The 13,524-nt window shown below is 38.3% G+C and overlaps 1 protein-coding gene and 1 long non-coding RNA gene across 2 annotated transcripts in view; one reads left to right on the top strand and one right to left on the bottom strand.

Moving 5' to 3' along the window:
- Window positions 1–13,524, top strand: part of LOC115254240 (serine/threonine-protein phosphatase 4 regulatory subunit 1) — a 379,001-nt gene that overhangs the window by 153,230 nt on the left and 212,247 nt on the right. The window lies entirely within an intron of this gene.
- LOC115254393 (uncharacterized) overlaps window positions 1–13,524 on the bottom strand; it is an 89,726-nt gene that overhangs the window by 72,937 nt on the left and 3,265 nt on the right. The window contains exon 2 of the long non-coding RNA XR_009997959.1: window positions 3,147–3,234. This is a non-coding gene — a long non-coding RNA (uncharacterized LOC115254393). The remainder of the gene's footprint in view (window positions 1–3,146; window positions 3,235–13,524) is intronic.

Raw genomic sequence — 13,524 nt, 5'->3', positions numbered from 1 at the left:
TATTGTGTTCCTCTCATGGATTGATTCTAGGATTCTATGAGGGATTTACGCTGAGATACCTCCTGCCTGGATTCTTTCAGGAATTCCTTCCGGCAATCGTCACAAGATCCATTCAGATATTTTTTCCGAGATTTTTTTATCTGTATTAACGAGATTTTTAGCCTTAGGCTAGTTCACCTCGGGACCCATGCTTTACTTCCATTCCGGGAGTGGGGTTCGATCCCAGTGTGATTCTAAGAGGGTGCTGTCAACCATTGGATGAGTTGGCGTGATTTTTTTTTTTTCGTGTGGCTGGCACGAAGATAATCAAGGAAGTCGGAGAAATTACCGTCACGAAAAGTTCCTGGATCGACCGGGACTCGAATACGTCACCCTCAGCATAATCATGCTGAATACCCACGCATTTACAGCTGTGACTATTGGGTCCAATCTATGGCTCTTAATTCCAAGCTTTTGTTTCTAATTCTTATTTTCTAACTTCTTGGTCCTTACATCTACTAGCTACCCACTGAAACGGATTCCTAACTCCAGTTGATCTATCAATTGTAGCGCCACCTATACACAAAACTATGAAGAAACCATCATCATCTATTCTTGTGAAAGTCATCATCACCATGTAGTTCATCTTCGTTGCTACCATCAGCAATCGCAATCGTTGTAGCCCGACCGGTCTGCAACTTTAGCCACTTTTACAGCACTCCGGCAGTCAGTCAGCCAGAGACTAGTTAGTTTGTAATCGCGAGTTATATCTAGATATAACCCCGCAGAAGTATAGTTTGGGAAAAGCGCCTCTAAATTTAGCACCGTCTAGACGACACGATCGACCAAATCTGCGTATTTGTCGTTTTGGGTGTCTATTTTCTACGATCTACTTGGTCCGGTTTGTTGGTTTGTCGGTCTGTCTATCTGTCTGCAGCTCCCCTCCTCCCTCTCCGTAACCACCATGAATCCGGACGGAGGGCTCCCCTCCCCCACTCAATCGGAAGAATTTGTCGACTTGCAGCATCAGTGTTCGCCGGAGCGCGTTCTTTCTCACTTTCATCTTGACTGCGGCGAATTTCACGCCGCTTCGTCTGTCTCCCCCCAATGTGTGTGATCTATTTAGAGGTGTCGGCGAAAGCAGGAAGTTGCTGGCTGGCAGACGGCATCCATTTCAAAGTATGGATGAACCGAGTGAGGGGGTGGGCTGGGGGAGGATATGAGTTAGGCTTAAGGAAATAGTGCGAAACATTGATTGGATTCATTCGGTTTGCTTTTACCGTGCCTGGTCAATTGAAGCACGCGTCGTCCATCGCGTTTTATGTCATAAGGTTCCTGAGTAGGAGCTAGACAAAATCAAATAGCGAACTACATAACTTGTAATTGATAGTTAACAGCTTCTAGTTTCTAGCTTCTAACTTTTATCTTCTGGTTTCTAACTTCGAACATACAGCTTCTAGACTCTAGTTTCTGGCTTTCTGCTAAGAATTGTAGCAAGAATTAGTTACTAGCTTCCTACTTCTAGCTTTTATCTCCACGTTTCGAGATTCTCACTTATAACTTCTAGTTTCAAGCTTCAAATTTCCAACTTCTTACTTTCTGCTTCGAAATTCTACCATTCTCTAGCTACAAGATCATAATTCATTCAAAGGTTAGATTCGCTTCAAGCTTCTCGATTTAGATTCTCGCTTTTAGATTCTTGTTTTTTGCTTCTTTCAGAAACTAGAAGAACTTGCTGCTTCAAGATTCTATCTTCTAATTTTTGGTTTCAACATTCAACCTTGTCTGTGCGAACGATTCACAAAGACAAGCTTGCGAGTTATTACACTTAACGAGTGATTGTGTTACATGCAAGGTTACATGCTATATTTTTACTTGTAATTATGTCCCTGAACGTATATGAACATTTGTAGCGCTCCGACGTAAGACAGAGTCTGTGTCTGGGTCTGAGATTCATATAGAGCCACAATTAACTACAAGACAGGCAAATCATTCTCTAACACGGACACCAAAATGTAGTCTGATGTGAAATTCGAATCGGGTGACTCACGAGGGTTGGAGATCCTGGACAAAATACTAGCTGTGAGCGCAGCAGCAAAGATGGTGAACAAGGAGACGTTTATTTTCCATACGATTTTGACAGTTGTTTCACTGAGCCTCAGTAAAATTGATTACCGAAACTACCGAGATCGTACTGCTGTTCTAATCTCGTCAATTTGTTATCCGCCCAATTTGTTATCCATCAGGATAGTAGTGCACTTTTTATGTCGCATGTTATGAATTGTTATTTTATCGTGCATTTGTAGTGTTCTTGTTTTCGTAACATGGTGTCAACTCAGTGGCGTTTCGTAACCTCACTTTTTACCTGTTCAACGACCCTAAAACTTGCAATTGCGGAGGATTCGGGATCAGAATCAAATTGAAATGGACGGAAATGGCTATTCTCGTCATTTTCTACAAACTACAAGCCAGTTTTTGAGAAATTTCAAGAATTTACATTCGTTGAACAGGTAGATTTGAGGTTAGGGAATCGCCACTGTGTCAACTGAACGTTAAGACCAGTGTCTAGCTTCTAACGTCTATCTTCTAGTTTCGCTTCCAGCTTCCACTTCCTAATATGTATGTATATTCTAGCTTCCAATTTTCAGCTTCTAACTACAAGCTTCTAGTTTCAAGTTTTCGGCTTTCAATTTATTGCTCCTAGCTTCATTTCTAGCTTATAATTAGATTCCAGCTTCTAGATCCTAGTTTAAAGCTTCAGTTATAGTTGTAGTTCTTAGTTTTTAGTTTCTAACTTTTAACTTCTATCTAGTATTTAAGTTTTTGGTTCCGATTTCTAGCTTTCAGTATCTGACTTTTAGCATCTAATTTTCAGTTTTCAGCTTCTAATTTAGCTCAAATCTTCAAGCGTTTAGTACTTAATTTTCCTCTTCTATTTTCTGCCATTATCTGGTTTCTAGCTTCTAACTGGTTTCTTCTGGTTCTAACTTCTTTCCAGCGTCTAGCTTCAAACACCGATTTCTAGCTTTTAGCTTACATTTCTAGTTTCTAGCTTCGAACTTCTGGCTTCTGCGTTCTAGCTTCTACCTAGATCTTTTTTTTTTATTTTGTGATAAATTTCAGCAGTTACAACCATTTAAAGGACGGGACACACACACAACACTCACCTGTCAATTGTCTGCGACGAGGTCGCAAAGTTGTTAAGCGAATGTATCGGGTCATTTTTCTCGAACAGATACCCGAACGAGTCGCCCGCTGAAATGAAACGAGATGAAAAAAGAAAAATCATAGAATTAGAGTCGATGCATTCACATTCAAAACTTTCAGTGGAGACAACAATTTTTCAATTGCACGTTCCCACCGCTGTTGGTGAAAGGGCGCTGTTCGGATAACATATGGCAAAACGCGGATTAATGTTGAAGGTTGATGCCTGGTGGATGGAATCGGAACCTGCTCTGTCGTGCGGTCGGTATGGTTGGTGCTCAGGCTGAAAATATCGAAAATTGTTGCAACACCCTAACAGATTTCAACTCAGTTACTGAGTGAAAATCTTTTTGGACGAAAGAGGAAAGGCAAACATCGAAAATACACTTGTGTACATGTAGTACTATTAGCATTGACCTAGTTCGAATGGCACGGAAGGATTGGTAAAATATTTCCTTATCTATCCATCATCCAAGTTGAATACACAGTCGATATCTTATCTCGCCATTTATTCAATCAATTTTGCTTCTGTTTCTGTGCATGAAACAAACTGTGTACATTGCTTCAAATTTCTTGAATGTATTTACGAACAGGTTCCTATTCTATAAAATAACCGGAGCGCCTTCGAACAAACAACTGAACATATTGGTTAGTTTTAACTATCGTGAATAGTCAAATCAAACTGAAATTATGTTTGCGCAATATGGAAAATGTTTGTACCAGTTGTGGGACTACCTCAGGGAAACTATTTCTACTATAAATAACGAGTGAATCTACGAATTCAATATTCCAAATTATAGCTTTATACAGAAAATACAATAATAGCACAAAAGTTCCAGAATATTTACAGAAGACAAGTATCAATATCTCGAGAAATTCACAAAGAATTCCTCGTACAACTTCGGGGTAAAACCCTAAAAGTAATTCGGAAGGTAGGTATCAGAACAGTTTGGGAAATTGATCCCAAATTCTATTTTTTCTTGAATAACTTTGAACTGTTTGAGAAAATTTGTAAGACTGAACCAGCTGTTACGGTTGAAGAATCCGTTCAAAATATCTTAAAAAATCTGGGGCTTCATTCCGATATTACTGCCAGGGAATCCTTCTGTGGATGCTTCCATATTCTTTTAGGGATTCCTACCGGAGTTTGGATTGTAATTCTTATAAGAATTCCATCTACTGGTTAAATGAATGAACCCCAGAAGAAACTTTTGGAGCAACCTCGAAAGGAACTCCAGATGTAATCCTCTAAAAACTTTTGAAGTGATCCCAGGAAGAACTTTTGAGGGAGCATTTACAGAAATTATAGAATTTTTTTTTAAGAATTCATAGCAGCTTCTGAGAAAAAAACCTCAGAGGAATTTCTGGAGGAATTTAACAAGAAACATCTTGGTTAATCACACAAGGAACTACTGAAGAAATCCCAGAGTTCAGAAACTCTTTTAGATAATATCTTTGAATCACAGGAACATGCTTCGAAGATTTCTTGAAAGAATATCAGAAAAATGATGATGATGCTACAATGATAGCATATTTTGTTATTTATATGTCATCGTGAGCTATTCACAAAAAACTAAAGAATTGCACATTTAGATATGATGGCAAAATATGTTATTCTTTAGTTATTGCTTTGTTATTCACCTCTACCTGGAATTGACTAATTCTAAACCCGTTTCTAAAGGAAACCCTAAAAATCACTATGGATCGTCAATCCAGAAACGGCGGGTTCGATTCCCGTTCTGGTCGTGAAATTTTTTTCGACTCCCTGGGCATAGTGTAAAGTATCATTGTCTTTGCCGCATAATAGGGGAACTTACGTATTCTCGGCAGTTTTGTTCTCTTCGTCATGGGGGGTTTTTTGAAACCTGTAGGTCTCAGAGTTGGCCTCAAATCCTTCCCAACCAAGCTGAGTTATATGTCCAAATTTCAGGCAATTCGGCCCACAAAAACCCCCCATGACGAAGAGAACAAACCTGCCGATAATACCCATCGTCACCCTATACAAATTCATGCAATGGCAGACGAAGAAAGTCCTTCAATAAATAACTGTGGAAATGCTCAAAGAAATGTAGAGTCATACAAAAGAAAAAGCAGAAATCCATGAGGTTTGCCAAATGTATCCCAGAAGAAACCCTTACAAGAGTCCCAGTAGGAATCACCGAAAAAAAAACACCGAAAGGAATCTCTGGGAGAAATTGCTGCAGAAGCTTTGTGCTGATATTCTGGAGGAATTCCCGGGCAAATCCGGACAACGAGTTCGATTTCATAGGAGGTAGACGCGCAATTGTTTATTTTAGCGAATCCAGTCAGTCAGTGGATAAATTTTTGGATCGCAAATCCGGAGATGGTGGATTTGATTCTTGATCCAGTTCTCAACTGGCTAACCGTTACTATCTAGTGGAATTAGTCGAGTCGAGTCAAGTACGAGACACTGAAGATGACCTTACAGTTGAGGTTGACATACGTATCTTGTCAAAGGATACAAACTCTTAGTGGAAAATAAAAGGAACAATACTTAACTCGATTTACTATTACTTATCTAGTGAAATGTTGATCGCTACAAAAACACTGAAGAGCATACATAAACTATACCCGGACAAGGATGGGAACACTCACTTGCGAAGAGTTACACTCACTTGCTATTTTCTCTGCTCAGAAGCCTCCCAGACAACCAGTCATCGTATAAGATGTTGTATAAGATGTTAAAGTGGAGGCGATATGCGTACATTTTACATGCGCCTAAATGGAGGCATGCACGCATATGGCCTCCACTTGATCATCTTATGCAACATCTTATACGATGACTGGTTGTCTGGGCTGCAATCAAGAAACGATGTATGGACGACTTTTGCCTTTTAATTTTGTCTAAAAGTTTGCCGAATAGAGTAGAGGTCGCACACGCATATCGAAGTCGTGAGGGAGCTGTGAAGGCAACTCTCCACGAGGTGATATACATTACACTCAGCTCGTGGAGAGTCGCTTTCACAGCTCTGTCACGACTTTGGTATGTTTGTGCGACTACTACTCTGTTCGGCAAACTCTTAGATAAAATCACAAGGCAAATGTCGTCCATACATCGTTTCTTGATAGCACGCTTCTGAGCTGAGAAAATAGGAAGTGAGTGTAAGCCTTTGCAAGTGAGTGTTCCCATCCCTGTACCCGGATAATACAAATTGCTCTTTGAGAACCTCTGGTCCCAACTACGTATGTAAGTACGCCCAGCGAGTTCCATGGATTCACCGTCTGCCGCAGTCTCAATAACTACGTAGTCATAAGTGGGATGACGGCGACGGGAAGATAGAGAGATAAGAGAAGAATTCCACTATCATATCATCGTCTGATTAGCAGTGAGTGATAACAGTTCTCGCTAGAGGAATGGGAACTGGGAACAATGATGACCAGCAAATTTGGCGTCCAGTTGATGGGGATTTTCTAAGACAAGCGCAACGCAATCAGGTGCGTTAAGGTGAAGCGACATGCGTTGGACGAAGACTGCTTTTTCACCTGTCTGTTTACCTAAGCAATTCGAATTATTAGCTGATGATAGCGATAAACAAACAAAACGTGGACAGGATTCTGTTGGAATACACAGAATTTATTCGGGAAACGATGCGCGGAAAACTCAAAACAGCATTGAAACTTCAACAGAATCCGACTGGATCGGATACTCTACAGGAAAATAAAAACTTAAGCAGGAAACTGATTACACTCATTCGAAAATGGAATTCTATGATGCATTCCCCAAGAACAGCAAAGAAATGACCTAGAATCCTTAAAAGGCTAGCTTAGAACCCTAAGAAGGATTACTCAAGATTCATGAATAAGGTTCCATCAAAATACTGGGAGGCATTTCCAAAGCAACCTGAGATATACTCTCACAGAATTCTGGATGATAGGATTCCCCCAGAATCCTGAGAATTCCTCCAGGATCCTTTTAAGTATTGTCCCAGAATTCCCCTAAAATCCTGGGTCATTTTGAATGCTGAGAATAATTCTGCCAGAATCCCGTCCCCAGAATTCCTGATAGGAATCTTAAGTAGGGTTCTTCCAGATTCTTGAGAAAAATATATCTAATAACCTAAGAGGGGTTTTTCTGAAAATCTGATAAGGGTTCTCCCTGGAAGGAATTAAGAAAACTGCTAGAATGTACTTCCCCAGCATTCTGAGAAGGATTCTCTGGAATTTTGAGTATTCCTTCTGTTGCGGGGGCAGAGAGGGGAAATAGTGATCGCCGGGTTTATAGCAGCACTCACACAATGGATGCGTTTCGATGCAGCTTTTAACTGCAAAATAGTTTTATTAGTTAATCATTTCAACAGATTATAATTGTTAATCTTACACTATCGGTGTTCTATCTCATCTCCACAATTCTGCCTTCTGCACAACAAAATATGTATATCAACACAGTTCAACTGCTGGAAATAACTTATAATCATTTTAGATGAACTATAGAAATTTAACCTACTTTTAACTGTTTACCGATTCGCATTTAGTAATAACATAAAGTTTGAGCACTTTAAATAGGAAAATAAATGTAGAATAATGCAATTACTAGTAAAAGGGTTTAACTAATCAGAGCGCACTTTGTAGCAAATAATTTGTTCTTTTCACAATAATTTCGTCTTCTTTCGCATAACACAGCTATTTCCACACATGACAGAACCACCTCGCAAAGTAGTTGTCACACATCTAACGGATGGCTTTGAGCAGTGTGCCCAGCGGCAACACCTTCATAAAACAGAAAAAATACTCAAGACTCCTGAAAGGCATTCCCCCAGAATCTTTGAAAGGACTCCCCTAAACTCTTGAAGGGATTGCCCCAGAACTTTGCGAGTGATTTCTCTAGAAACAAGAATACTTTAAATTATTACACCAGAATCTCAAACAAATCTTCCATAATCTTGTCAGGAATTTTCCCTAATTACTAAGAGGGATTCTCCCAGAATCCTGAACGGGATTTTTGAGAGCAACAGCTCCAGAATACAGAAAACAGAATTCTAGTGGGATTCTCGTAGCATGCTGAGAAGGATTTTTTACGAACCCTAAGAGGAATCACAAAATCTATGCGGGGATGCTCCAAAATCCAAATTTTTCCAGAGAACTCTGCCCGGAATCTTGTGAGAGATTCTTCAATAATTAAAAAATTCTGAAAAAGTGCCCCAAAATCTTGAAAAATAAAGCCCCAGAATCCCAAGGAGTTCTCCAGAATCATAAGACAAATTCCCAGAATCTTGAAAGAAATTGCCCTTAGAATGCTGACGGGGATTACCCGAGAAAGCCGAATGCTTAGTGATATTCTTAAAAGGATCTTACGCAGAATCTTGAGGAAAGTAGCACTAGAATCCTGAGAAATATTCCTCCAGAATTCTGAAAGGAATTTCGCCACTACTCTGTGAATGCTGAGTATGATTGTCCAAAAAGTCTGAAAGGAGTTCCTGAGAATGCTGAGAAAGATTTCCTCAGAATTCTGAGTGGGATCCTAAGTGGAGGTCTTCCAGAATCCTTAGGAATCAACCCAGATAATCCATAAATTTCTTAGAATCCTGAAAAGGACTTCACCGTTGGTAGGGAATACCCCAAAATTCTGAAAAGAATTCCCTTAGAAACCAGAAATTCTCTAGAATTTTAATGGGTATTCCCCATATAATGCAGCTCAGAAAAAATCCTCCAGAATTTTTAAATGGGCTCTTCCATAATTCTGAGGATTCCTCTAAAATTTTGCGAGAGATTCCTTTCAAATGGTTAAAATTATCACACTAGCATCCCAGAAAAAAGAAAAAGACTCTTGCAATAGGAATTCTTCCTGAAGAATATTAAGGATTTCCCTAAAATCCTGCAAGAGATTACTCCAGTTTTCTGAGAAGGATTCTTTCATCATTAGAAGAATTATTCCTGAAACCTGAGGGATTTCCTGAGATTCCCGAGATAAATTCTCCCTTAATCCTGTGATGAATTGCCTCGGAATCCTGAGAGAAGTTTTTCCTCGGGATTCTCCCAAAATGCTTTGACGTCTATAACTCCCAGAACTCCCTGGCGGATTCTCCCAGATTCCTGAGAGGGGTTCTCCTAGAATCCTCAGAAAAAATATTCTGCAGTATTGAAAAAAACATACGATTAGAATCCTGAAAGTGATTTCCCCAGAATCCTGAGAGGGATCCTATGAGGGGATCTTCCACATTATTAAAAAAAATCATCTAGAATCCTAATAGGGATTCTCAAAAAAATGTTCGGAATCCAAAGATGGACTGACCTAGAATCCTGAGAAGGATGCGCTAGAACCCTCAAAGGGACTCTACGGATCATAAGAAGGAATTCTTCAGAATCCTGAGAAAGATTCACTTAGACTCCTGGGAGGGATTGCCCAAGAAACCTGAGGTATACAGGTATACCTCGTTTTAGTGAACCCTAAATTATATAGACCCTCGATTTTTACATTTCAGGCCAAACATTTGTAAAGGTCCTATCTGCAGAAGAGAGGCTCTCTTTGGTTTCCCTCTCTTTCGTTAATATCTCAGCTGTTCATTTGAAGTATGATTGTTTCCTTGCATAAAACAAAGGTCAAAACAATCGTCTTTTGATTTTTACTGCAAAAATAGTTGAAAAGTGTATCATTACATTGTAATAAATGAAAGAGACAGTGATCAAAGAGAGTCTCTCAAATGCAGATAGGAGCTATTGAAATGTTTGGCTTGATTTTACCTTGATTCTATGTATATTTTAAATTGCATTCTAAAAAAAAAACAAATTGAATATTTTTGAATCGAAAGAAAAATCAAATGTAAAAAATCGATTCGGTCGACTTTGTGGGCCTTCAATATCGATCAGGGATGCTATATGTACAGATTTATCTGTATTATACAGATTTTTGAGCTTCCGTGCAGATTTCATTTTATATGAAATACAGATTTTTGAGCTGGAGGGGCTCATTTATTTTTATATGGGATACAGATTTTTCACCAAAATTTTGTGTGGGATACAGATTTTTGAAAAGAGTGATAGAGATTTTTCAAAAAATTATCTGGCATTCCTGATATTGATTAAAAAATCGATTAATCGGAACAAAAACAACGATGTTGCGAACATCGATTCAAAATTGCCCAATGCTAGTACCCACACCCATCAAACCATCAAACTTACAAATAATACTTTCTGGTTCGCATTATCGACGATACCAGATGTATTCGCAAGTAATCAACATCTAGGCGAATTGTCGAGAAAACGTCAAATGAGTAAACTGCTAAACAATTTCATCCAAATCCTACAACAAGGACTACGCAAGCAATCAATTAAAGATGGCGCTTGGTTAAAAAAAAATAATTGAAGGTATGACTGCTAAGCAGTTCGCGAAGGTGTTGGCAAGGAATTTGCTGAAAAATTTAGGGAAATTCATCATGAATCCTGCCAGGAATCTATAAGGTATTTTGCAATTTATCTATATATATATATATATATATATATATATATATATTGATCGTGCAAGTGGTAGGTGATGGATACAAATCTTGCTTAGCAGTGAAACAATAATTAAACACTTCACATTTTATTAAACATATCGGACGTACAACAAACGTGGACTATTCTACGTTGTGTTTCTGTAATGACTGTCAAGTAGATGAGGTTTGTTCTAGTGGTGTTGGTAGGGGTAGAGATCTGCACCGGTAGTATGGTTCTGTCCGAACATACTCCCCCCCTTGAAGTGATAACTTCAACTGATGATCACTGCTGCATTGTTGTAGGGATGTATTCGGATGATATAAGACGCCCGTGAGAATAGTTCCGATGGTCTACTTTGCCGCTAGGGGCCCATAAACAAACGAAATATTTGAGCATCACTGCGGCCTTTTCTCCGAAAGCTGTGCAGATTAGAGGCTACGGGGGACAGTGTGTCCCGCCAGAGTTACGATTTACCCTGGAAAACGCTGTTGTAAGCACTGGATACATTCACCTCTAATTGCCTTACAGACATCAAAACAATGCAGCAATCCCTTCCGTCGTTGTACACTCCATACGAAGCGTGCAAATCAAACGAGATAATCGATCCGATGAGGTCTTGGTTGTCGTACTGTAGCCATTGTTCGCCGTTGGAGAATAAACAGCCAAACTATGCGATGTGTGGTGAAGGTGCTTTTTGCTCCACTATGCACCGAAGATTTGTATATCGCACGACTGGTCACGGCACCATTATGATCGTGCAAGTGGTAGGTGATGGATACAAATCTTGCTTAGCAGTGAAACAATAATTAAACACTTCACATTTTATTAAACATATCGGACGTACAACAAACGTGGACTATTCTACGTTGTGTTTCTGTAATGACTGTCAAGTAGATGAGGTTTGTTCTAGTGGTGTTGGTAGGGGTAGAGATCTGCACCGGTAGTATGGTTCTGTCCGAACATATATATATATATATATATATATATATATATATATATATATATATATATATATATATATATATATATATATATATATAAATGCAGTGACTTGCGTGGGACCGCGCATAACTTGCGAACGGAAGGTCCGATTTTGGTCGTCTTAGTTTTCGCCCTAGGAAGGTTTATGAGGCAAAAAACACGGAAAAATCGAGTTTTTGGGAATTGATCTTCCATACATTTTGGCCGGGGACTTGATCTTGGCTAGAAAATAATTTTCAATTTTTGAAACGTCAAAAAACGCAGTAGGCAAGACAAAGTTTACCGGGTACATCTAGTTTCTTTATATTTATATTTCACAAGAATACATCGAAGTTATGATTTGAAATGTTCAACAAGAACAAGGGTCAAGAAATTTGCAAGGTTTTTTATTATGGAAAAGTGTTGCAAGACTCGATAGAATATTCCAGTTTTTCTACTTGAGTTGAGATATCACCGTAAGTTAACCAAAAATTGACTAATCCGGAGAAATTCGCGAAAAGGTCGTAACTGACTAAATGTACACAATTTAAGTGATTATAAGAGTGAAAAGATGATAGATTTTTCTTGTGTTTGTGAGTAACTTTCCTTGATATCACTTTTCTAACTATTGAAAATCACGGGTTGAGTGGAAGGCGTAATTTCATTCTATGTCGCACGAAACAAAACAAGAATTAAGCCTTCCACTCCTGGTGTTTTTGTTTACAAAAGTAAAAGGCGAAATTGAAATCACAACGTAAACACGGCGAAAGCAAACGGCGAAATCCTGACAAAATTAAAAACAAGGCGAATAGTAAAAGGCGATTTTGAAATTGATATCAATTTAAGGCGCAAAGTATTTAACAAATTCGTTACATTTCGTTTTATTTGAAAATCAATAAAATGTGTCAGAATTGTGTCATTTAAGCTTGTTCATGTTGAATTACCGTCAAACGGGGTGACTTGCAACACTTTTCAGCTTCAACTAACAAAAAATGTTGATTAAACTCAATTTTAAAATTCAAACTATTTGTAATAGTTTTAATAGCCGGCTTCTCTATAAAATAGGGTGAACAAGTTATAGGTTGATTTATTTTTTCATGTTGAAAAGGCCAAATAAGGTCGTTTTTGATACAGGACGTCGTGCGGGGTGACTTGCAACACCCAATGTAAATCCCTTTTCAAACACGCAGATATTAATTTTTAGTTTCAAGCATATTTGATAGGTATTCTTGCTACTATTGTTATATCGTTTGGGCTGACATACTTATTTTCACATTTGTTTTTACATAGGAAATTGAATTGTGAATTTTTATATGGAAATATTGGGCTCAAAAACACCAAGTTACTAATTGTTAATTTAACATAAGTTTTAATGTATTTTTCAGTTCATATGATGATTCTTCAGACTTTTGCTGATGAATTATTAGTTAAACAACAATATTTCGTTTTTCTGGATTTTGAATTGTTAAAAAAATGAGTGTTGCAAGTCACCCCGTCTAGGTACAATATTTCAAAACATATGAATATAACAAAGATATTGTAATATTTTTATAAAGAAAAATGGAAATTCATATAGCTCATTATGTATAGAATCCGCAAATAGAATATTATTTTTGGGAAATTTTGTTTTCATTCTTTTGCAGGTAACGATTCGAGGCTCACATTTTTGTTACCGTCTAAAAAGGTAACAAAAATGTGAGCCTCGAATCGTTACCTGCAAAAGAATGAAAATGTTAAATTTATGAATATTTTGTTGGAACTATTTTCATAAAAGTAAAAATCGTGGCTACTACTCAGATAGTATGCGTACTTCATAGTTCAACTGAGTTTTGGTATGTAAACGTCCGATTTTTATGTTTTGTTGATGAACATAGACAGAAGACAACAAGTGTTGCAAGTCACTCCGCCGTTGCAAGTCACCCCGTTTGACGGTACTCTGAATTACTC

The sequence above is a fragment of the Aedes albopictus genome, chromosome 2 (genome assembly GCF_035046485.1).
Source record: "Aedes albopictus strain Foshan chromosome 2, AalbF5, whole genome shotgun sequence".
Taxonomy (NCBI): Eukaryota; Metazoa; Arthropoda; class Insecta; order Diptera; family Culicidae; genus Aedes; species Aedes albopictus.
The sequence above is the reverse complement of the archived record's forward strand: the minus strand, read 5'-3'. Positions and strand labels throughout refer to the sequence as shown.